Source organism: Ochlerotatus camptorhynchus, unplaced genomic scaffold (genome assembly GCF_037179485.1).
Source record: "Ochlerotatus camptorhynchus isolate MF236.1 unplaced genomic scaffold, CSIRO-AGI_Acam_v1.1 ptg000277l, whole genome shotgun sequence".
Lineage (NCBI taxonomy): Eukaryota > Metazoa > Arthropoda > Insecta > Diptera > Culicidae > Ochlerotatus > Ochlerotatus camptorhynchus.
Window position 1 is genome coordinate 5,506,988 of NW_027040766.1, and position 25,513 is coordinate 5,532,500.

The 25,513-nt window shown below is 39.1% G+C and overlaps 1 protein-coding gene across 1 annotated transcript in view; it reads left to right on the forward strand.

Annotated features, from left to right (window-relative positions):
- The first annotated feature begins 2,475 nt into the window (after positions 1-2,475).
- The window catches only part of LOC135706337 (CD151 antigen-like), a 156,880-nt gene continuing 133,842 nt past the window's right edge, over positions 2,476-25,513 (forward strand). Inside the window, exon 1 of the mRNA XM_065227954.1 lies at positions 2,476-3,037. The gene's annotated coding sequence lies outside the window, so the exon portion shown is untranslated. The remainder of the gene's footprint in view (positions 3,038-25,513) is intronic.

Genomic DNA, 25,513 nt, shown 5'->3' on the forward strand with positions numbered 1-25,513 from the left:
GATCCTGAAGGACCAGAAGGTGTATCAAATAGCTTATCATTGTTATTTACCTTTTATTTTATTATAATATAATATGAACTTGGCCGGTTGCTGTTGGTGCAGCTCCACTTGGTTATTTGGCTGCGATCATTATTTTTTATTTATATATACAGTAACCCCTTCCTATGGTTCAAACATCAATTCAGCTTACCGTTTACCAAAACGAACCTTGCTGCAAACCCTACCCTCTTACCCAACATCCCAATGACTCCTCGTGGAAGTGCAGAGGATTTCTCGGCTTCCATCAAAGCGAGTGTCACGTCAACACATTCCTACCCATTCCTTTCTTGACCTGCGTTCAGGCGCGGCTGGCGCTGGTATTGCCTAATTTGAGATCACCAGTTTTTACACATTGAGGATGATTGCTAGTCCCAAGCATCGTCTATTGATTCTCTGTGTAATTACAGCTGATCTGGCAATAACAGAGTAGCAACCGTGGGCGGTCAATCATGCTCATGCTCAATATTTACTATACTTTTTCTGTGACATGAAAACTGCCTTTCATAATCCTACGTCAAATCTACGGTCGTGTCTTGGATACAACCTCTCACCTTTTTTTTTCCTTTCGTTGGTTTATTTATTGATTAGATGTTCTTGTTCTTATATCAATATGCCTTCATATTTCCATCTGCGAATCGTCCTTACATTTCAACTTTACTTCAACAACTATCGTATCGATTTCAACCGACCTACTTTCTTCCATCAACCCGCAACCAGCAGCGTAATCCTTCCGCCCTTTTATCGATTATGTATCCCCACTGAACTGACTGCTGTCCCTAAGCGAAAACAATGTGCTCCACCCAAATCTAGACCCGCTTTGCATGTTGTGGCGGCACGAGACCATCCCATTAGATGATGACACGTGATAACGAGTGCTCGCGAATAGACTCATCGCACTATCATCGCACCATCTTCTGCCCACCCCATTCCAGTATGTCAATGTCATGCTACCAACGTGGGATGAGGGCAAGCAGCAGATGGTTCATGCCTTAGCTAGCTAAATGGGAAAAGGAGAACTTGAGAGAATTGAGCTAAGCAGCGCACATGTTTCAGTCAGGTTGCCGCGGAATAAGCAGCACGGGAGTGATCATAACAGCTGAGAGTCGCACTGAGCCGCTCCGGCAGTCGCATTCGAACCGCGAGATCGTGCGCATGGTTTTCACTCGGAAACTGACGATCGATCGTTGATTCTAACACGGTTGTTATACATCGCAATTACGAGCCGGCTCAGTGTGTCGCTATCGGGTGGTGTGTTGCCTCTGCCGTCATGGTGGTAATTGTGTGATAACAAATCACTTCGCACTGGCAAGAAGGAATCGTGTCGGAGTGAGTTCACTTGACGGCTTTTTGAAATGTTTTGATAACATCTCCCTGAAGCCCGAGTCCGCAAGTGCTACTTCCCTTCCGAACAAAGTTTGTGCTTTGATTGTTGTCGTTGGTGTTGATGTTGATGTTTGCTGAGGCGGTTCAAGCTTCGAAGTGGAATACAATTTATTTTCACGACTGCTGAATCGAACATCATCCCGCCGATCATCCAGGAGGATGTGAGGAAGAAGCGGAAAAGTGAGCGAATGCGCCGTTTGGCAAAAATCTATATCCGAGTATTTTTTTTTTATTATGGTTGCGATTCTAACGGACTTTGCACGGTTCTGTTCAAGTGCTCGTTGTTGGCTCCGGTTTTTGTTGGTTTTTGGCCAAGTGTTACAAAAATAGACAAACAACTGCCTTTCCGGGTTTTCGTGCACACGGATACATGTTTGTATTTATTTTTGCTTTGCCCGTCACCGCATCGGTTCCCCTCTTCCTGAGACTGCCATTCAGCTTTGGTGTCCATTTATTCATCAACTGGAAATCGAATCCGAATATATCGAATAAAAATCAAATTCGAGTGGCCTTTGCAAGCGACGACGTCGACTGTCGTTCCCCAACCCATGGTGTCACATTCGCGCGGCTTTGTTTGTATTCTCGCGAAAATCGTGTTTTAAATATTATCAAAGCAAATGTACAAATATTGAAATAGTGATATACTTCTCCCGATTCAAGGCCCGTTGGGGGGAGCACCCGATGTGAGATTTTGCGTGCCACGTGGAAAAGGACTCCGAAGAAAGTCACAGAAATTCAGAGTGCATAATCAATTGAAAATTTAACTAATCTAACAAATGGAAAGATTCGTATTAGACGAAAAACGATTGAATATTTAATTAAATTGAGTACATTTAAACAGACAATTGAACCTTAAATCAAATAAAAAAGATAGTTTAAACTTAAAAGTTTCAAAACACATTTCGAATGCAACTAAAATTTACATAATTTCTGAAACATTTACATTTTTCCCCGGGGATGTCCAGAGTATGGACATCAGTTTCACGGGCGTGGATTTGCAAACATCGAACGATTAATTTTCGGCACTCGGCTGGAGGTTCACTATTTGCGTGAGGAAATGAGAGCAAAGAGCATAATTAAAATTCTACTCCTCCTCTCAACCCCCCCATTTCCCAACAGTTCACCGGTGGAGAAATTAAAAACCAATAGTGTACGTTTGCAGCATCAACCAACATCGCCCGGAGGCATAATGCATGAAGCTCAGTGATGAAAATCAAGTGAAATTAATGGTAATTAAACATCAATTGAAATCCACATAGTGCGAGAGTGAGTTAGTGCGTGAGTGCGAGCAAACCGAGAGTGAATTTGACGCTGCATACGGTAAATCGGATTGAACCGGCATTTCTTTCGCGATTCGGAAAATCGAGCGCTGAATTAATGGGGAAAATGTTAATGCATTTAATTGATGGGAACAACCGAGCGGGCAGCCAGAGCAGCAGCAGCTTATTATTGATGCTTGATTTATTTGCTTTCAATTGCCCTGTGTAGTGTGTTTGTTTAGTTCACGGTTAGCGTCGAGGAGTGCTAAAGTGATTTATTTAAAGTGAATACTGAAACTGGAGGAGAGTAACCGAGTTGGTGCGAGCATCGAAAGAGGAGCAGCATTTTGAGTGATGTGAGTATTATTAATTCATGTTTTGACGTTACCGGAACCGTAATGTCCAAAACAAGCAAACAAATTCTGTTGCGTTTAAATTTTACTTAAAATATGGAAAAATTAAATCAACAATCCAAGAAAATCAGAGTTTTCTTTAAAGCAAACCCACTCCGACAAAAATATATTTTGATTATTTTAAAAATATTGAAAAAAAACGAAAATCTAAGCAAGTCTGTTTTTTCTAAAATTCTAAAGAAAATTTACGTGCAAAACATTTTTATTATGTCATTGTGGCAAAAAGTTGTACTTGAAAACGGCAATGATCGACCTTCCGGTTTTGTTTTGAGTTCAAGTATGCTTTATGTTGAGCTAGAAAAGCTGTTTATATGAAATATTTTTAAAAAGTCTATAGAAGAAATAAACTACATTTCTTTTATTGTGGATATCTTTTTATAATATAACACTTTTTGAAGTTGTTATAAAAATTAGGTATGTCCTACAAAGCACTTCAGAAAGCATAAATACACTACTTTGTAGTGTAGAGTATGTCTCTATCTTTGCAAAAATATATCGCTTTGTAATTAAAAATAGACCAGTTTTGAGCATAAACCACTCGAAGAACAATAGACGGTGGCAGCTTAAACCACGTGGATCTAAAACTAGAAAATAATTACTACAAAATTCAGATACTTTCATTTGAATCTAGTTGCCCCACGACAGGCAATATAAAATCATTTTGAAATAATATTTGCAATCTTATAGGCTAATTTTCAGTCAGTTCGATTCATAACCCCATTGAATCTATACAAAATACGGTGAAAATTAATGAAGGTTTAGAGGTCGCACAAATAGTTTTAAGTTTGTAGGGAATTTTTACGAATAACCATGCGAAATTTTTGATTTTCATTATTGTTGATTCATGTAGTCGGTATTCTGACCAATAGATAAACTCTGGGCGATTATGAAGGGCAAGCTCCGGAAAACAGAGAACGTCTTCAAAAACGAGAAGGATTTGAAGAAAATGTGGTTGAAAGTGTGGCGCAAGTGTTGCACAGGATTTGATCGGTAGCGCCAAGGTAGCGCAGGCACTATATGAATTATCTCGTATCGTATTTCATATAAATTTCATATACATACACATATTTTCATAAAACCATATAAATTCATTCGGTAGGGATGGGATCATGAGGGCGTCTGATTGAAGCAATTTGGATGGGAAGAGTGGAATTGCCAATTCCCTGTTGTTAATATTTCGTGAATTGAAGGTGAGTTCTTCTCCCCACTCATTGGGACATCCCCTCGTTTGATGGCTTTTTCTGTATCGGATTTGAACATTTTTATCATTGGAAGGATATTCTTCTTGGTCCTGTGGATCACGCGTAAGTGTCTCTGCTTATGGGTCAAAATTGAATCTGTGTTTGTGACCTGCTGTTGTTGTGATGAAATTGGTGTTGTAGTTAGGCACATATACAACTTTCAACTCACTCTATTTTGCCATTTTTCACATTTTTGTCTCACTTGAATCACTACCAAATTGACAACACAGGCTTGTTGGTAGTTGTCTTTAAGCTACAGATTGAATTTTTTCAGCATTTAGACTATTAGAAGCAAAGTTAGTGCGATATTTGCGAAATTTCAACTTCTTCCATAGAAATCCCCAAACAAACTTCAAACCATTTGCGCGACCTCTAAACCTTCATCACAAATCACCATTTTTTGCTAAGACACATATTATGGGGCAATGCATCAAACTTGAGGGTGCCTTAAGATTGCTATTTTGACATAGGACTACGTCTGTGATTTCAATATGGGGGTACACTTGGTGAAAACCGAAAATGGAACATGTAACGAAATTATGAAAGATTTTGAACGTTAATAACTCAGCTGCCCCTGGAACAATTTCAATAATTTTATGACCAATCGATCAGAAATATTTCTACGCACCGATAGCAATGCTTGTTAATTTTCAACAAAAAACTATTGAAAAAGTGGTAAATGTCATGCATTGTCCAAAAGCGTCGAAATAACTACCAAATACACCAATTACGTACATGCATAAGCTGCGTCCCCAACACTGTAAAGAGAGAGTCGTTAGTAGACGAAACAAGCTGAAGTAGCATTCGCCTTCGATCTTCGGGCGTGTGCGAATAGGGAGGATGCAATTGTGTAACATTTTGCACACTCATCGCCATATTCAGAACCACACGCCTCCAACGACCGCACAAACTGCTCTCCAGAGTTGTAATCTTGTAACCAAACTTGGAAGCAGGGGTGCAAGTGATTTTGATCGATTCTCTTCATCGACTTTCTGTTTCGTTAATAACTCGACGGCAAACACATTCATTGATACGTTTGTTGTTCTGGATGATATAAGAGCATAGCAGATATAGTGCGAAATAGGTTAGTGAAGCCATGGTCATCAAAAGAGAGAATCGATGACGATTGGTTCTTGGGTTACTCCTGCTGGTTGCAATTCTGCTAGTCGACATTTTCGAAGGACTACCAACAAACATGAAATTACACTATTTTCTAAGGATGCCTAGCGGACTTTTACACTTATTCGATTAACGATTAATCGTATAGATTTTTTCAGCTGTGAAAGAAAAGTACTAATTTATCTGAACAGGCATAAAGAAGAACCATAAACTTGCCGAAAATAGTGTTAAGCTTCTTTCTGCTGCTAAGATTTACCAACTTGTTGAGAGAAGGAGTTTAACGAGAAAAAACTAAAAAGGGAATGAGCTTCCCAACAAACAATTCACAGTCACAAATAAGCATGCACATTGAATAAATGCTGTATAACAGTGTACAATGCTGAATAAAACAAGATGTCGAATTATGTGCTGAAAAAAGCTCATTGAGATCGATAGATGCGCTTTTATTCCGCCGTTTGCTCTGATATGATTAATTTCCTTATTAAAAGCTTTATAAACGTTGACTGTCTTCCTTATTCAGAACCACAAGTTTGATCTAATAACAAACTGAATAAGTATAATTTGCACATACATTGTCGCTTTTATTCGACTGTTTTCAAATGATTGAATAAAATGCTTTATTAAACGTCTTATAAATGTTTTCTAGCTCAATTATTAGATTTCATTGCATTGCTTTACAATATTGCTGTATAAAGGTGAATACACTCAGCAAAATAGCTCTTATACCACCAAAAAACAATTCAAAGTCACAAATAAGCATATATTTTGAATAAATGCTGTATAACAGTGTACAATGCTGAATAAAAAGAGTTGTCGTATTATGTGCTGAAAAAGCTCATGGTTCCACTTTTTGCTCTGATCTGATTAATTAACTTATTGAAAGTTGTAAAAGTGTTAAATGTCTTCCCAATTCAACGCCAGAAGTTCGATCTAATAACAAACTGAATAAGTGTAATTTGTACATACATTGACACTTTGATTCGACTGTTTTCAATTGATTTGATAACATGCTTTTAGACGTCTAATAAATGTTCTCCAGCTCCTTTATTAGATTTCATTGCATCACTTTACAATATTGCTGAATAAAGGTGAATACAGTCAGCATAATAGCTCTTATACCACTATGCGTCCATGTTGTAATCACATGATTTGTAAATGCTTTATAAACGACGTATTAGATTCATTATTCGATAACACTGATTCAGTCTTACAACAAGGTGAAATCAGTAGAGTAGTGGTTACCGTTTCCGCTTTCCAATTAGAAGGTCATGAGTTCAATCTCAAGCTCAACCCTTTTTTTATTTGTGTAGAACATAATTAATTTAAATAGTAATCATAGATCACATGACTCACGACAATGAATGCATTGATCTAATTTAAAATATAACCGAACATCCTTTCTTTCGATTTGGAGATGGAAAGAGGCAACATTGGTCTCATTTAAAACAACGATGAATGAATTAATCATTCCCACAGGGCCTTGAAGGAGCTGGAGTTGCGATCGGGAGTGCCGATAGGTATTTATTTTCATGCAAGCTTTTATAGATCATTGAGTTGCCCATATGGTGAATTCTAGGATAACTCAGATGACAAGGCAAGCGGCTGGTGATCGGAAGGTACATGGTTCGATTCCCAAACAACGGCATGTTATAAGTATTTAATAAATTTTCTAATATCTGTGTGGTGCGAGCCACGTCAGCAATATTGAAATATACAATACACTTAAGAAAACACACACATGAATTCTAGGATAACTCAGATGACAAGGCAAGCGGCTGGTGATCGGAAGGTACATGGTTCGATTCCCAAACAACGGCATGTTATAAGTATTTAATAAATTTTCTAATATCTGTGTGGTGCGAGCCACGTCAGCAATATTGAAATATACAATACACTTAAGAAAACACACACACCCTTCCTTGTCCTTGTCCCCCTGCCTCTTATTTCGGGTTAATTTTCCCACAGTTTGAATAATCGTTTAATAAATGTATAATGATATCTAATTAAACATTACTTCACATGAGAATCAAGCGTATACAGAAGAGCAATCACTGGTTTAAGGAAGCAGTGATGTCTAATAAACGCTGAATAATCAAAAATGTTATCGTATAAAACTCTGTTACAACTCATATAAGTCGAATAAAAGCTTCTCGACATACCTTATACAACACCAGTAGTTCAATGTGTTGTGGTTGAATAAATTCTCCAGATTTGTGTGAACAAATACTGAACAGAAGTTATTATTAAAAATAGTACAAGTACTATTAAGCATGTAGTTGAATAAAATGGCCAAGAAGTCGTTTCTTCAATAGGCGATTGTTTGTTGGGTTTAGCTGGGTGAACACTGATATTCTGCGCCCTTCCAACTTGTCGCAGACACCAGTGCCAATCAATCATTGAACCGAAAAATATGGGATTGTCCGGTCTTATTTACTGATCCAGCTACCTACACATCATCATCATCTTCCAAAGGCTTTAAGCTTGTACTACTGTCGGCCCTTTTCAGGGCCACCAAGATTTTCCAAAAGAGCTAAATTTCTGAACATGTCCCAACTAAAATTCCTATCAAAATGTTCTATTCAGGGCAATCATAGTCATACTAAAGAGTATAAACAGAGAGAACCCCGCTCAAATTCCTATTTCTACATGAAAACACAAGCTCCTGCTGCAGTTATCAAATAACATTTATTATATGAGACCACATAGCTTTTTTTTAATATTAACCCAAGTAACAATTCAAGCTGAACATTTAAAACAGATGCTGATTGTTGGTTGGTTTAAGGTGTCCAAAGCTGGTTAACACCAGGCTGAATATATTGTTGATTATAAGTATATAAAGCGAATTGTATCCAATTAGTCAGCCCCTTCGTAAAGCAGTCCTATAAAAATATTAGATATGAAGTGGAATCCCATGAAATTTAAAAAAAATAATACTAGAAATACTGTTATTTAATGTTTTAAAATGCTATAAATTTATATTGCTGTTAAGCTTTCGACTGAATGAAATCACCAGATTTAGATATTTAAAAGCTGAACAAAGGTCAACGTTGTTCATATATAACAATTATTCAAACTAAGGCTGAAATAAAATCATCGAAACAACACTTGCTAAGCATTACATTTTCACTAAGGATGCGCCCAAATGGACAACTAATGTACTTTCCATATTTTCTATTGCCTGTCGTTGAATACAACTAGATACAAATGATACCTTCTGGATAAGTATTTACTAAGCACAGCTTATTTCAGATCCACGTGGCTCAATCTGCCACCTTTTGAGTAGTTTGTGCTCCCAAATGGGTAACTTTTGGTTAAAAAAGCAATACATTTTTGAAATAAACTAAGATAGAGTATGTTAGTATGAGTCATAGTATGTTCTGTACAAAAGTGTATTTTTGCATTCATAAAAAAAATATGTGTCAAAGAAACTAATTTTAATGGCTCATTTATGAAAAATATGATTTAACTAACTTAAGAGCTCTGAAAGTTAAGAAATATTGCTCTTAAAGAGAAGCTAAGAGAACTTCTGAAAAAATTTGGAAACTTAACTCAACTTCACTGCTGTCTGGAATTATTACGGAAATGCATTAAATGTCAGGAAATTTTGTGATCCTTAGGGCAGTTACACTCATTTTAAGGCAATTCCTGAAACGTCATAAGAAAAATAGCGAGCACTACAGGGAAGTTTGAAGAACTTCAGGAGCAGCGTTGCCAGTATTCCAGATTTATCTGGATTTTATAGATTTTCAGTCGCCTTGCCAGATACACAGACAGATCACGTTTATTTCCAGATTTTTGAAATGTGTTCCAGATTTTCCCAGATTTTTACAATGTGTTGCTTTTCATGGACGCTCTAATCAAAAAATAAAAACCCAAACATACTACTTTAATAACTAAAAACCAACAACGTTGATCATTATTGCAACATCATATATGAAATTGCAGAAACATGAAAATTGAGACATTTTCTAAACATTGTTGGCTGTCAAAATTTTTAAAATTTTTAAAAATATCGAGCCAGTTTTTTTTTTAAATTTGGAGTTCTTGTTTAGATTTTGGCTATAATTAGTTTTTTTTTTTAATCCTGGATTTATAAGAATCAATATTTCAATATGAAGGAGTTTCCCTAATTTTGGAATTTAGATAAATCGAAAACTGTTCCTGAAAACAATAAATTGAGCTTTGGAGCTTTGGAAAATTAGCAAGGCTTTTGAATCTAGACAACCACCAGGACTTTGAAGTATGTTCGTGATATATTTACGGATAATTAATTGGATTTCTAAATAGAGCTTCAAACTATCTGTAAATGTAAAGTTAGCAGTCTGAAATACTTTAGAATTCTGAATTGCCCTAAATTTCAGAATTTTCATGTAATTCTGAAAATAGTTTACAGTGAAGTGTAAGTATGCAGTCTGTGCAGGCTTTGATGAAGTGAAGACGGTTTAAATTGTCTTTTGCAAACTCTGATGACAATTGCATGGAGATTTTTTTTTATTCGTTTATAAAATTTTAAGAAATCTGGCAATTTATATGCGACTTTCAAGGCCTTTTTGGCAAAGTACTTAGGAAATACTGAAGAGGATTTCAAAACAATTCTGATCTTCCCTACAAAGCAGTTCAAAGGATAAGTCTGAGAAGAATGTGACGGTCATTTCTGAAGAGCGTACCAAGGAAATTATTAAGAATATTCTAAAGGAATTTCATAGAGATAAAATGAGACAAAATTAAGCCAATTCTTGGAAATTATTACCAGTTTGAGGAAATTGTGTAATCAGAGAGCGATTTATAAGAGACTAGCTGAGTGTGCCCGGCCTTGCTCGGGATTCAATATTAGCTTGAGTTTATGCGCCAATTAAAAAAAAGCATGCTATATTGTATTTTGCCCCCTCCCCCCCTCTTATCTAAGGTGCTACCCTCTATGATCGCCACATGCCAAATTTGGTTCCATTTGCTTGATTAGTTCTCGAGTTCTGCAGAAATTTCTGTTTAATTTGTATAAGAACCTTTCCCTGCCCCAAAAACCCCTCCATACAAATTTTCACGCCGATCGGTTCAGTAGTTTCCTAGTCTATAAGGGTCAGACAGACAGATAGAAATTTATTTATATATATATAGATATATATATAGATTACAAGAGATAATGCTAAGCCCTCTTAGAATGTTATACCGTAAGCGTGATAATGTTTGCACCATTGAGCAATGTCAAAATTAAAAAAAAATTCTCAAAAATTTCGTTTTCAATTTTTTTTTTATTTATTCAAAGGTGGATGTTTCTCAGAGTCTTGAACTATGTTAATCATCGATCGAGCTTCCACTTGCTGCAATTACGACCTCCACACGCTTCCGGAATGCACGGCAGGTTCTAATACTATAGTCTGGATCAATTTTTCTCCAGGTGGCGTTTAGAACACGCCTTGGCCTTCATGACGCGCCATATTGAGTAATCCAGCGGATTAAGATCGGGGCTGGATGGTGGCCACATATCCTTCGCCCAGAACGGAAGATGTTCCTGCAACCACTTCTGAGTGCGGTTCGAGGTGTGACACGGAACCCCATCTTGTTGAAATACAACATTTGGCTTCGAATCGTACTGTTCTTTGATCCACGGAAGAACATACTGACTAAAAATCCCGATGTAGACCTCCGTGTAGACCTTGTCGCCTTCTGGAATGAACACCGGGTCCATTTTTTTGCCATCGGAAGCCACCAATCCAAACACCATAACGCTAGCAGGATGCTTTGTCAGATACACGTTCTTTTGCTCGTCGGCCACGTCTTTTACCGGAAGAGAACTAATATACCGGTCGGTTCTAGAATTTGATACGGGATCGACGGTAAACATGCTATCGTCGGTGAACAGGATTACCGATTAATTCCATACGTACACAACCTCACTCAAAACGTAACCACGGGCGCCATATTGTTTTTTCGCCTTGTAAAAAATTGGAAATACAGACGAAGTTCTAAGCTTTTTGAATTTCAAATCCGCGTCCTTCTATGTTTTTTCACTGGGCCACAAAAAATGCCAAACTTTACTTACTTCTGGGCCATTTGAATGAGAACCTCCCCTTAAGCGTAAAAAAACATGTGTGTTTGGAGCATATACTTTCATTTATCGGGGTACTTTTTGAAAATAGTTAATCAAATTTCATTTATCTTAGAAATCATCCAGCTTTGCCAATTCGGATTGACATATTTATAAGTCAAATCGAACCTCAATTCTCATGTGCTGTTCTGCCGCTCATCCCAAGTTGGTCCTATATGCGTTTTTGACATAACTGATTTTTTAAATGGATATGCTGCTAGTCACCCTTATTTTCATAATACTAGGTGAACAGCTTTGTCCTGAAAAAATATCCAAACGGTTTGTCCCATTACATAAATAGCAATGGTGAAGCAAACGGCTTGCTTATACGTATGTTGAGATTGGAAATTCATCTGCTGGTCAATGATTAGTTGAGATATGATTAAAACCACAATCGATAACTGCTTATCAGACGCCTAGACATTGGCGTAACTAAAAAAAATACCAGGGGGCTAAATTTATTTTTTAACTGCTTTATTAGGCAATTAGTGAAAAATTTCGATGTGTAAGGTAAATAAATAATTGTAGCTAAAATTCTGGAGGGAGCCACATTACTCCTAGGAAGGGCTATACTAATCCTAGGAGGGCTATAGTCCCCCTAGACTCCCCAGAGCTACGCCAATGCCCCTAGATACTTCATATCCAATAAGGTCCCGTCGCTAATGATCTTCATTTGAATTTTCGATATTTCATGATGCCATCGTGGCTCAAATAAGATTTTATTTTAATTTGAGCCAAGAAATCATCAGTCCGGTAATAAAGGGTGATACGGTCAAAATTTGGTCAGTATCAACTTGACGTATTTCTTTCAATTTTGCATTTAAAAAACCTGAACACCCCTCATTTTGAAGGTGTGTGTGTGTGTAGAATGTTGCTCCTATTTTGATTTTGGAATTCACTCTTCAGTTGTCAAAATGCTGTCCAAGCAAGAAGAGCAGCGTATCAAAATTTTGCTCGCGCATCGCGAAAATCCGAGCTACTCGCACGCAAAGTTGGCAAAATCGCTAAAAGTTGCCAAATCAACCGTTACAAATGTAATTAAAGTGTTTGGGGAACGTTTGTCGACAGCCAGGAAGTCTGGATCGGGGGGAAATCGAAACCCGGAAGCCGCTGAGACGACAAAAAGAGTTGCCGGTAGTTTCAAGCGAAACCCTAACCTCTCTCTCCGAGATGCCGCAAATAAGCTGGGTGTATCGTCTACAACCGTGCATCGAGCCAAAAAACGAGCCGGACTATCGACTTACAAGAAGGTAGTGACTCCAAATCGCGATGATAAACAAAATACGACGGCCAAAGCGCGATCCCGGAGGCTGTACACGACGATGCTGACGAAGTTTGACTGCGTGGTAATGGACGACGAAACCTACGTCAAAGCCGACTACAAGCAGCTTCCGGGACAGGAGTTTTATACGGCAAAAGGAAGGGGAAAGGTAGCAGATGTTTTCAAGCACATGAAACTGTCAAAGTTCGCAAAGAAATATCTGGTTTGGCAAGCCATCTGTACCTGTGGCTTGAAAAGCAGCATTTTCATAGCTTCCCGGACTGTCAACCAAGAAATTTACGTGAAAGAGTGTTTGAATAAACGTCTGCTGCCTTTCCTGAAGAAACACGGTTGTTCCGTACTGTTTTGGCCGGATTTGGCATCTTGCCATTACGGTAAAAAGGCCATGGAGTGGTACGCCGCCAACAACGTGCAGGTGGTTCCCAAGGACAAGAACCCTCCCAACACGCCAGAGCTCCGCCCAATTGAGAAATACTGGGCTATTGTCAAGCGGAACCTAAAGAAGACCAAAAAAACTGCTAAGGGCGAGCAGCAGTTCCAGGCAAACTGGCTTTCTGCGGCGAAGAAGGTGGACAAGGTGGCTGTACAAAATCTGATGGCAGGGGTCAAGCGTAAGGCCCGGCAATTCGGATTTGGAAAAGCGGAAGCCTAACTGAATATTTTTCCTGAATTTTATACTAATTGAACTTGAAAAAGAAATTTAATTTGATTTTTTAAATAAACGATTTCACCGATTTACACGCGTTTTCCCTTGACCAAATTTTGACCGTATCACCCTTTAGTCAATGTAGTTCTGGGTACTCATTATCATATTTTTGAATGTCGATATGTATAATATTATCAGGTACGATATTGAATATTCCCAAGTAACATTGCAAGTTTTATAGAGGTTTTATAGCATTCTACAAGTTTGAATCGTGGTCTACAGAACCTTCATAAAACCAAAATTGTAACTTGGGTTGATATGTAGTATATAATATCATCGGGTCACCTCTACGGCAGCACCCGTAACATGCATAGCTATTGACAATGTATTGCTGAACCCTTAATATGATCAATTAACATCTACTTATCAAATTTTCCTTGTGATTTTACGATTCGCATGATGAGTTTTGGCTCAAGTCAGATTCTGGTCACTACTCCGGGAATACCCAGAACATGTGCGTGTGTGACCGTTTTGCTCTGGAGACCAAATGGAGGTTATTCCGAGAGTCGAAGTGACTGTTGTGGTGACGTGACTATCCGTGCAAATCAAATGAAGAGTCACGTCACCCAGACGTGACTTTTCTCACTTCACTAAATAATGCCAGAAGTCCCTTCGACTCTCGGAATAACCACCAATCTGATAAAAAATGATCTTCTTTTGATATTTCGTATGGTCCGATAGGTCGTATGATTAGTGTTGACTCAAATAAGATTCTGTTCACGTCCTCGAAGGCACTAGGAACATTTCGGATGTCTTCGGGGGATCTTGACTTTCCCAATCTCTCTTTGAAAGTAATTATTTTAATGGTTGACGTTTCTACACTTATATTGGCAACACTGCCAGCGCTCTTTCGCAACATATTTTGTGACTCTTCTAGAGAGACTACTTTCTCTTCTTTTCTTGTTTTTCTTCGCATATAAAGCTTAATGCTTATCGCATATTTGCTTATTGCGTGCTCTCAACTTCGTGTTCTAGATGCACCTTCCACAGTTATAAATTGAGAGCTTTCGAAGCCTGTACCGTTTTTGCATTGGTATAATTGTGTGGCAAGTACAATCATAACTATATGCCCAGAGAAGTCGAGATATTTTCCAACCCGAAAAATTCCTAGATCAGACCGGGAATCTAACCCAGCCACCTCCAGCATGGTCTTGCTTTGTAGCTGCGCCTTAACCAACTGAGCTAAGAGAGACTCTGAGAGAAACTACACGTGTTTGAATAACGGTTAAACTTGGCCTTAAGATTTGAAGCAAAGTGCATACATAATTACAGTTTTCAGAAGAGAATTATTAAAGTACTATCGATAAATTACAAAGGAAACCCAAAAAGACCCCCTTGATGGAACTTCGAGGAAATTCTAAGATGGCACCACCCACCGCACTATTCCTGTACGTGTGGCGAACAGCACCAGAAACTGAATGCCGTTTTTCAAATTAAAAGCCATTGAGTAACGGTTTATTTCTCAACAAGATTGGCTTTGTGGGTCATATACTGCAGTGATAGACCAGATGGCAACACCAACTAACAATTCCACACACTCACACACACACACATTCCACCCCCACAAACCAGCAATCGAACGTTCGCGCTTCAGCTTGCTGGAGACAATTAAGATTAAACCGCCTTGAATATGAATATGAGTTGAAATCGAATCGCAATCTGCTAGCATTTACTTGATACACTGGTATGTTGCAATTGGCATCAGCCAGACAGCATATCTGGATGGATAGGCCAAGCCGCGGGCGTCGTCGTCGTCGTTGCGGAACTTACTATTATTTATATCACCCGAGACTGGCAAGTATAAGTTTTCGAACATTCATTCAACACAACTTTTCCGTTGCTACGGAGTAGATTTCTACATGCTGGATCGGTCGAATGCGTGTTGTCTATTTGCTTTGGGGGGCACGTGTTTCAACGAGCATGGCATGCCGCCGTCGTCGTCGTCGTTGTGGTGTATGCTCGATCGAGTTATGAACGTACCTACATGATGGGAACTGTGATGTTGGGGGCGTATTTCACACTACACTCCACCGATGATGAATGAGCCGATGAATGGAAGTAGTGCTGCACTTGAGGCGTAAAAAATGTTCCTCTATCGACTTCTCGAAATTGATATATTTGTTTACTGGGAAGCCCCTCGGAGTGGTCGTTGGAATGCCTTCACTTGTTTGCAGAAGACATATTTTCACCGGAAAATCGAATTAAATCGACGGCTTTGCAATCAGTTCCAGTCACTTGCGGGGCATCGACACAAGAGTGTACCTTATCCGGAGCGAATTGGCGATTAATCTAACGGAAAAGCCGCTTGTAATGTCTACGATAAATTCACAACCAGCACAGAACAGCTGCCTGGATTTGGATATAGCTATTCTCGTGGAATGGACTTGATTCGAACTCTATTTCAGTGTCTACCAGGTTTGCATTATTCGCGTGGGCAGATGGGATTTCTTTTTATGTCAGTCGTCTTATGAATTTTTACTGCCATATTTTATTATCGTGTTTGTTTTAGCCTTCAGCCGTCAGGCGGAAATTTTGAGAACCTGGTGCGGAGGGAAATGCCGTATGCGGTTATGGTTTTCTCATTCATGCGTTATTAATTCTAGCAGCTTGCCTCGGCAGGTTCCGGGGCGTTTCAAGCGCTGTCTGCCTTGGTGAGGCTGTTATTAAGCAGATTGCCAAAAAATGGGCATATTTCGCGTTTATTTGCATTTTTTTTAAAACAGAGTTTATGATCATCGTCTGTCAGTTAGTAATCCGTTGGACCTTTCTGTATTTCCAGATCAAGTGAATGGTCATTGGTCAGTCTTATGTTTATGATTGTTTCCAGTCTCTACCGGTTCTTCGCGGATTCAACTTACGGATATGTTCTGATATGACTTTTTTGTTTTGACCCGGTTCGATCATTGACCGTTACGAAAACACTTTAAATCGCTTTCACTCCCTCAACGAATACAACGGAGCACAACTTGCTCCCGATTGATTGATTCATTGCCGTCACAAGGAGCCTGTGAGAAAGTTGTTCAACCCATAAAAAGGAAGCGAGCTCCAAATTGAAACCAAAGCACACTGTGAGCGAGTACAAACGAGCTACTTATGTAGCCAATCAGCTACCATCATCGTCACGTCCACGCTCATTCATCTCATTCTACTTACCTACTACCACCTAACCTATCCTCAAATCGGTTCGCGCCTTTTCATTTCCACCGAACCCCGACTCGCAAGCGCGAAAATAAGGAAAAACACGTCTACCCCCCTCCCCCCACCAACTCCATCGCTGATTCCACAGGGGTTTGTTTTTGGCCTAGAAATCTCCAACCGGGTGCGGGCTCCTGCAGGAATCAATTTTATAACCATAAATCAATTTCAGCTTCAACTTTTTACTCTGAGGGCAACGGCAACTTTTAAGGCATCAGTGGCTTGAAGATTCGACTGTAGTAGTATCAAGTGAACGAGAAAACTTTCATTCAAGCTTACACAAAACATGATTACGTCATTCGTATCGTGCCCAGCAGAGGCGGCTGGACGTTGATTGTAACTTCTTATCACGCAAAATACTGCCGTAACTTCAGGCAGAAGTCTGCCGGAGGCTAGTTTATTGGTAGGGGAGAACAGAGCACAGTGCACCCCTGGGGTATAATTGACCTCACGTGGATTATTGATGCTTTCTGATTACTGATTATGGGATTTTACGTGCAGTTTTCAGCCACAATGTCAAAATTTGGCGCGCTTTGATTTTTCTTAAATATTGGAAAAAAAAGAGAAGAGAAAATTTACGTTGAAAGCATTGTTTTTTTTTTAAATATTTTTAGAAAAATAAAAAGGTGCCACATTTGTATATTTATTTTCCTGGCGGTAAGCTTCGCGTTAAGCACTGAACTACCAATTTTGCACGTTAAAGGTTATAATTGATAATGGGACAGCAAGGAAAAACCGCACAGGGTCATTTTAACCCAGGGGTGCGTTTTGGACTGTCCTACCCTACGTATGTAGGTACCAGCACGGAAATATTTACGTTTTCCGTTTGACCTTCACTCTCACTATGGTACGCTCGACTCTACTCACCCGGTCGTTCGTGAGTGAGTGATGGGTTGGAACACGGGAAAAATTTATTAATGGTACTTTCGGAACGATGAATTATCCTTAGAAAATTTACTAAAAATCGGCTAGAGCCAAGGCTTTTTAAAAGACAATTAACAATGTCTTCAGATGTTTAACAGACTGAACACTTAATACTAAATAGACAACAGAACAAGACACAACACCCAGTTCAGAGATTTTAAAGTACGGGAAGTTCTACCACTTGGAGCAGGCATGAAGCCCTCACTTCAGTGCTGAAGACTCTCGATCTAACGTAAAAATATCTGCAGAACAGCTTTTGTCACGAAATGACAATGATTTTCAAAGAATGCCATTCCTCTGTTCGGGACCTAACACCACTGCGACCAGTAATTTGATCTATTGTAGTATATCCCGTGTTCTTAGTTTAGTGCATGTCGTATTACTCCACTCACCATTGAGAAATTATAAAGTATCACACTTAAAAAAATCCATGTAAATTTAGGTGCTCTGAGACTGACATATACGAGCGTCAATTTTGACATTAAATTGAGTCATAATAGACGCGAAATTCAACTCAATCGAACGTTATCTTCGTCGAGTAACGAACTTTTCAGTCTCGGAGCATTTAATTTTACATGACATGTTTGTTTACGTCTCATCCTTTATGTCAAAGATGGATTCCGTCACGTGTAAAATTAGGTATTTCTAAGTGTGATGTATTCGATTTTTTTACAGTTGTCATTCTTGCATTTATCCACATAACATATGCAAAATAGCTAATTAAAAGTTGACCCCTTTTTTGTGTTGCCTCAGTGGTATAACTGGCAAAGTTGGACATTGATGTGTCAAAAGAAAATTTCCGTGATATCGACACTCAGCGTTCATAAGGACCAATGTCGAAAACGTAAACAATGGCTAACATGTTTACTCATCTGGATTTTTCTGAGGCATAAAAATCTCTGGTCACGTCTTCCTTCGGAAGGGAAGTAAAGCCGTTGGTCCCGGCCCATGTGTGTTGGGAATGGGTGCGATATCCTACGCAGGTGTGGAAGCTGCCTTCCTGCACATTCGATTGCCGTCAATGGATGGCAACCGATGTCCGTCGGTGATTGGCACTAGATTGCGGAACAGAGACCGACGTTAAATAAAAAAAAGGAAGGAAATGTTTACTCATTTAATGAGTAGTCCTAGTTTCCCTCGAAAATGCTTACTTTGTAGTCAATATTGAGTCTATTATAGTCATTATTGGGTATTTCGCGGCTACCGTGCATGGTACCAGCAAGCCGCCGTCTTTTCACGGAAAGATTGACAGTATCTTCTGGGTTTTTCATAGGAGTAAAGGGTAAGAAAAATCTTCTTCTTCTTCTTCTTCGCATTTCAAACTTATTGCATATCGCATATTAGCTTATTGCGTGCTCTCAACTTAGTGTTCTAGATGCACTTCCACAGTTATTAATTGAGAGCTTTCGATGCCTGTACCATTTTTACATTGGTATAATTGTGTGGCAAGTCCAATCATACGTCTATGCCCAGGGAAGTCGAGAAATTTTCCAACCCGAAAAATTCCTAGACCGAACCGGGAATCGAACCCAGCCACCTCCAGCATGGTCTTGCTTTGTAGCTGCGCCTTTACCGACTGAGCTAAGGGAGGCCCCTAAATGAAAGAAAATAAAAAAATGTGCACCATTTTTCACACACAGACTGATGTTTGCTTAGTGTTTTTTTGTTTTTTTTTAACTCGTTCGTTTATTTACTAGGCTCAGTCGTGTGTGACACTTTGTGAAGCCAAAATCAGTAATGTTTGATTTACATTTTAAATAGCAGTATTTCTAGGTTAGTATTGAGTACCAATTACTCGTGGGCTCGAGGTTAATGGGTAACAATTTCAATTGGAAGGATCTAGGTAGGAAACTGGTTTCTGAAACCTCCTTGAGATACTACTCTCGGACGGTTGACCAAATCCTGGCTGGGCAGGGGCAAGTAGCACAGGAACAGGAGGATAATAAGACTGGGACACAATGGCGGAAAATTGTTTGGAAAGGAGGGGATAGTCACATCAAACTCTAACATCAGACAAACAAAGGAATTTGTAGATCGCTTGCATGTAGGGAAGATCACGTGTTCCCAATACATCTCTTACTTCACGGAAGGGTTGTCTACCTCGGGCCACTAGGGTATCCAATAGTCGTGCTCTGGAGGTGCCATTACCCGGGCAATACCAAACTGCGTGATCGATGTCATCATAACCGGTTCTGCACCTACATATATTGCTGTCAACGAGGTTTATTCTATAGAGATGTGCGTCTAGCGAGCAGTGGTTGGACATAAGTCTTGACATCACTCGAATGAATCCCCGACTTACATCCAGACCTTTGAACCACGCTCTCGAAGAAACATTTGGAATAATGGAATGTAACCACCGCCCAAGAGAATTATTTGTCCAATCGTTTTGCCAACTAGACAGAGTACTCTAACGCATTAAATGGTAAAATTCATCGTGTGAAATTTCCCTGTCATAAAATTCGCCTTCCTGCGCGCCCACCTTTGCCTGGGATTGAGCAATGTGAGGGGACCCATACAAAGGTAATCATATATGATCTTTCGACCAGTACACACATCTGCTTCCTTACCTTTGAAAGGAAATAAGATCAGTGCCTACCTTGTTTCAACGACCGAATAGCCTCAATCGAACTGAGACTATCCGAGAAGATGAAGTAATGGTCTATGGGCACGTCGGAAACATACCCAATGTGAAGTTGATTGCTGCTAGCTCAGCAACATAAACGGAACAAGGTTCCTGAAGTTTCCGAAATGTGGTTGAGTATTCATTGAAGACACCGAAGCCAGTGGATCCATCAATGCGTGATCCATTAGTGAAAAATCTTCTATCGCAATTGACTTGTTGGTACTTTTCAGCAAAAATGCGGGGAATTGAGATAGGTCGAAGTTAATCTGGAACTCCTTGAATAGCCTGTTTCATGGAGAGATCATAGTCAATGGGGAAACTGTAGTTAGTAAAGCATACACGAGAGGGGTTATAGCAAGGAAGGCTAATATCCGATGACATATAATTAAGATATATTCGCACGAATCTAGACTGGATGCTCAATTCGAGCATTTCTTCGAAGTTTTCAATCACAAGGTTGTTACTGACACTACATTTAATCAATGTTCTTAATGAGAGCTCCCAGAAACTGTTCTGCAGGGGTTTTACGCCCGCTAGGACGTCTAGGCTCATATTGTGTGTTGAATGCATACAGCCAAGGGCAATACGTAAACAACGATATTGAACACGTTCCAATTTGATTAGGTGGCTTTTTCTTGCCGAGAGGAAGCAAAAAGAGCCATACTCAAGAACTGTTTGCTTAGGGTTGATGCATATATTATGTCACGCTCTAAGGAGGGAGGGGAGTCTAAGATTTAGTGACAAGCAATGCATTAGGTATAGGAAAAACGTCACGATAGAGGGGGAGGGGGTAATTTTTTGCTCGATTTAGCGTGACATAATTAATGCATGGACCCTTATAGGATTTTATGGATTTTACCATAGGAGGAAAGAATTACAGAGTGAACGAAAAGGCGAATTGTCAATTGTCAAGGTAATATGCAATGAGTGTAAAGAGATGAACCCCAGAGAATGTATCGTCTCTTTTGTTCATCCGCTGTTTAAATTGTTGACGGAGCTCATTTGATAATGTGGCAATTCTTTTTTCGACTAGCTCTACAGGGGGCTTTTCAAAGGATATTTTCACTAGTATTTTCAAGTCGATCAGAAGTCAACCAAGCGCGTTGTTAAATAGTTATTTACTGTAATGCAAACAATTCGAAGATTTTGCTGCTGCTTTCTGGACTTCAAAATTTATGCACTTAACTCCAAATTTGCCCAGTCGTATTTTTCCTCATATGAAACCTAATAAAATCAAAGATTAATGCAATTAGTTACAAAAAAAAATGTTCAAAGAAAAAATAGTGTATACATTTGTATTCTAAGTTTACCACAAAGAAAAAAATGGAAAAAATTAATCCGCGCATATTAAGAGTTAGAAGAATGAACGCGTGGAGTTTCCCCCCTTTTTTTGGCCATAATTACAGAAAAACAATATGTTTGATATCAAAATCGGGCTGTAACTAGTTGGGTAACAGGTCATCACATAAAAAATCAGCAAATAATGTCTACTCTTTTAATGCAAACGTTAATATTTTACCTCGTGAAGAAAGGTGATGATTTTGTTAAAGCTAGCTATACAATTATAAATAAATAACGTAAATGTTTAAGGAAATACTAAGACATGCGTTCAGGAGTACTAAAAATACATATCATTATTCACCACGTTAGAATTATTTTAATAAAATTGACTACCCCCTTGATCCTCTAACTCATTTGACAGCTGGTAAAATCAATTTGACAGATTGATGTCCTTCTATACCACTTGAAATCACTGAAATGGGGTCGATTTTTGATGATCAAGTACCAACTTATGTTATGTGATTTATCGCAAGGATCCGGCTCTAATTGAAAGGTTCCGCTATTTATACCCTTCGGAGTGTTGAAACATCCTCCAAAGGCGCACCCATCTGTCAGTCAGAATTGAATTCCTTAGCAACAAAATTAAGGAATGACACCGATAATGACCATGCATCAGAACCCTAGTCTTAACAACTTCAAACTAGAGATCAATGAATAGAAGATCAGGAATCACATAGATTAAGACTAACTAACTTATGTTTTCCTTGCTTCAAGATCATCCTCTGTGGACAAAGCCGAGTCTTGTCACTTTCAACTAGACATAAAAAGTAACAAGGACTAAGATGTGTTCCTTGGATTACTGACAAATCCTGTTCCCTAGTTTGAAATATGCAGGACTAGGAATCGGTGGTAGACCTTACATCCCGTAACGTACCACGAAAAGGTGATCTACTCACGTTACGGGACAAGAATGCCATTAGTGATGTCTATTAACTCTATCGAATAATCTATCTAATCGATTATTAACGAAAATATTTAATTAAGAATTAATCGGTTGTATAACGTCTCGATAATCCGATAATCGATCAACACTCCCAACACGATGCCTCCGGCAAAATGTGTAACAGCAAACTTGCTATATTTTGAAAAATCAAAGCACAGCCATTTATTGACAAATTTCAAATCTAATGAAACCATTTGAAACTATAGACTTTAAAGAATCTCTCGATATCAATAGATTTAAAAACCATAGAGAAATTGCTGAGCAATTTTATTTTTTTGTTTTTCAAACATAACCAATTTGCCATTACATATTTTACCGGAGGCAGCGCCTTCGGAGTATCAATTACCATCGATTTCATATTTTCAATTTTTGAAAATATAATCATGTATTTGCAAATTGGACACTAGTTAGTAGGCATATGTAGTTTTCATATTTTTTTTAAATTGAGAACGGAAAGTTGACTTAGGACCGCAATTGGTAGGTTGGTCAATTGAGTTTGTGTTTAGTTCTTTTGATTATTTAAAATGAATAAAGTTTTTTTTTGTAAATTAATTAATTTTTACAGGCTCAACCGAATAAACTTTACAGAGCCAAATTATCATTTGTGTTATACATTATTAATATCATAAATCTAAAGTTAAACGGATTGAGCCGAGTACTCGCGGTCGTCTCAAGGTTAGTGAAGATTTACAGTTTCATGCACGGAAAGAAGGAGAAGGAGGTTTGAAATATGATTAACGTACAAATATTTCGTTATTCCTAAAACATGAACTTATTTTTATTTAACTTGATATCAGCAGTGTAATTATACTATTATTACAAAACACACAACCAAAATACCAACTCTACACAAGATTAATCAAACTTACAATCTAAGGCTAATATTCTTCAAGAAAACATATATGAGCTTCATAAACTCCAGATCGCGTCTAGCCAAAATATCCTGAACTGGAACGTTAGGTTGTCTACCTCGAGCCCGAAGGTAATCATATAGCTCAAATCTGACTCCACGATGCTCAGCACAAGACCAAATAATGTGATCTACGTCCTGGTAGCCTTGTCCACATTCACAGAGATTGTTGTCCCGCTGCCCAACACGGATCAAGTGAGCGTTTAACGAATAGTGATTGGACATGAGGTGAGACATCATACGAATGAAGTCTCGACCTGCATCTAACCCCTTGAACCAAGGACTCTTAGGATGATCGAATATAGCCATCGCCCCAAACTTCCTTCGCTCCATTTATTCTGCCAGCTGACGAGTGACTGTTGACGATAAATGAAGAAAAATTCATCGTAGGCGATTTGTCGATCGTAAATATCGCCTTCCATAGCGCCTACCTTAGCAAGTGAGTCCGTCATATCATTGCCCGGAATCGAGCAATGAGATGGGACCCATGCAAAGGTGATGACAAAAGATCTTAAAGATAAAACACTTAAAAGCTCTTGTATTTTCATGAGAAAATACGAGGAGTGCTTTACCGGCCTCATGGATCGAATAGCCTCGACAGAACTGAGACTATCCGTAAAAATAAAATGGTGATCTGGTGGAATTGAGGCGATCGTTTCTAGCGTATAGTATATTGCCGCCAGCTCAGCAACATATACGGAACAAGGAGCTTGAAGCATTCGAGAGGCGCTATGAAATTCGTTAAAAATACCAAAACCAGCGGACGACTCTATTAGTGATCCATCTGTGAAGAACGATCTTGCGGAATCAACTTGGCCAAACTTTGCAGCGAAAATTGACGGAGCAATCATGAAACGATGTTGCTCTGGGATTCCGCGAATCTCTTGCGTCATGGATAAATCAAAACTAACTGAATTTCCGAAGTTGGAGAACCAAACACGATAGGGATTATGCTGCGAAGGGCTGACATCCTGTGTTATGTATACGTAGTACAATGACATAAAACGAGTTTGAGGGTTTAGCTCAAGAAGCTCATTAAAGTTTGCAATCACCAGTAGGTTCATAATTTCAGAACGGGTGAAGAGCCTGAAAGACAATTCCGAAAACCGATCAGAGAGTGGTAACATGCCCACCAACACGAAGACGACGACGAGTGACGGTTTGCCCAAAAGTTGAAGCTTTGGTTGTGCTGGGCTATGCTTCCTAGAAAAAACGACCAACTCAGTTTTCTCCGTGGAAAATTCGATACCTTGCTGGAAGGCCCAAATAGACAAATTGTTAAAAAGTTAAAAATCTTGAAATATTTCAAGTGGTGACCGTTTGTGTGAAAAGGGTCGTATCAATGTACGAAATGGAATGGATACCTCTAAGGAAGGCTACCGTCAGGGTTGCTTCCACTCAGTTGCTAATTTTTTTTTTTACGTAGGACTACGTCTTTAATTTCTATACTTAAAAAAATCAAAATTCAGACATGTAACGAAAAATCCCAAACCTGGACGTACCGATCGAGCGCAAATCGAACATACGACACATTGTGCATGCTGACATGAGCGAGCTCACCGCTCGGTTGACCGCTCACCATTTCATCAATGAATGGAAGGGAGGAGAAAATCAGCGGTAATGAAAACGCTTACCAAATCGTTTTCTTCGTCATTTACTTTCGAGTAACGGACCGATAAGCGTCAAACACGACGTATGAGTGAAACAGCACGCATCGCACCAATACAAGGACGACGACGACGAATGCACCTCCATCGACCGGGGGAAAGGCTTCCCGCAATAGGCAGCATGACTGGGCCTTGCACTGGTGTGAAAGAGTCAAATAGCGCTAGTTTTTCTTACACAACAATCCAATTCAATGCTGGTTGGAGCACGTCTTGGTCTGGTGTGAATGTTGCCATATACTTGCAACTAGGAAAGCCAACTGAGAACGCTGTCTCTGGAGATACCAAAGTACACCAGTTTGTTCGCTTCGATCCAAAATGGCAGTTTCATTTGCGACGGAGATGGTTCACCATCTTTCGGACGATTCACTGCAGTCGTTCCG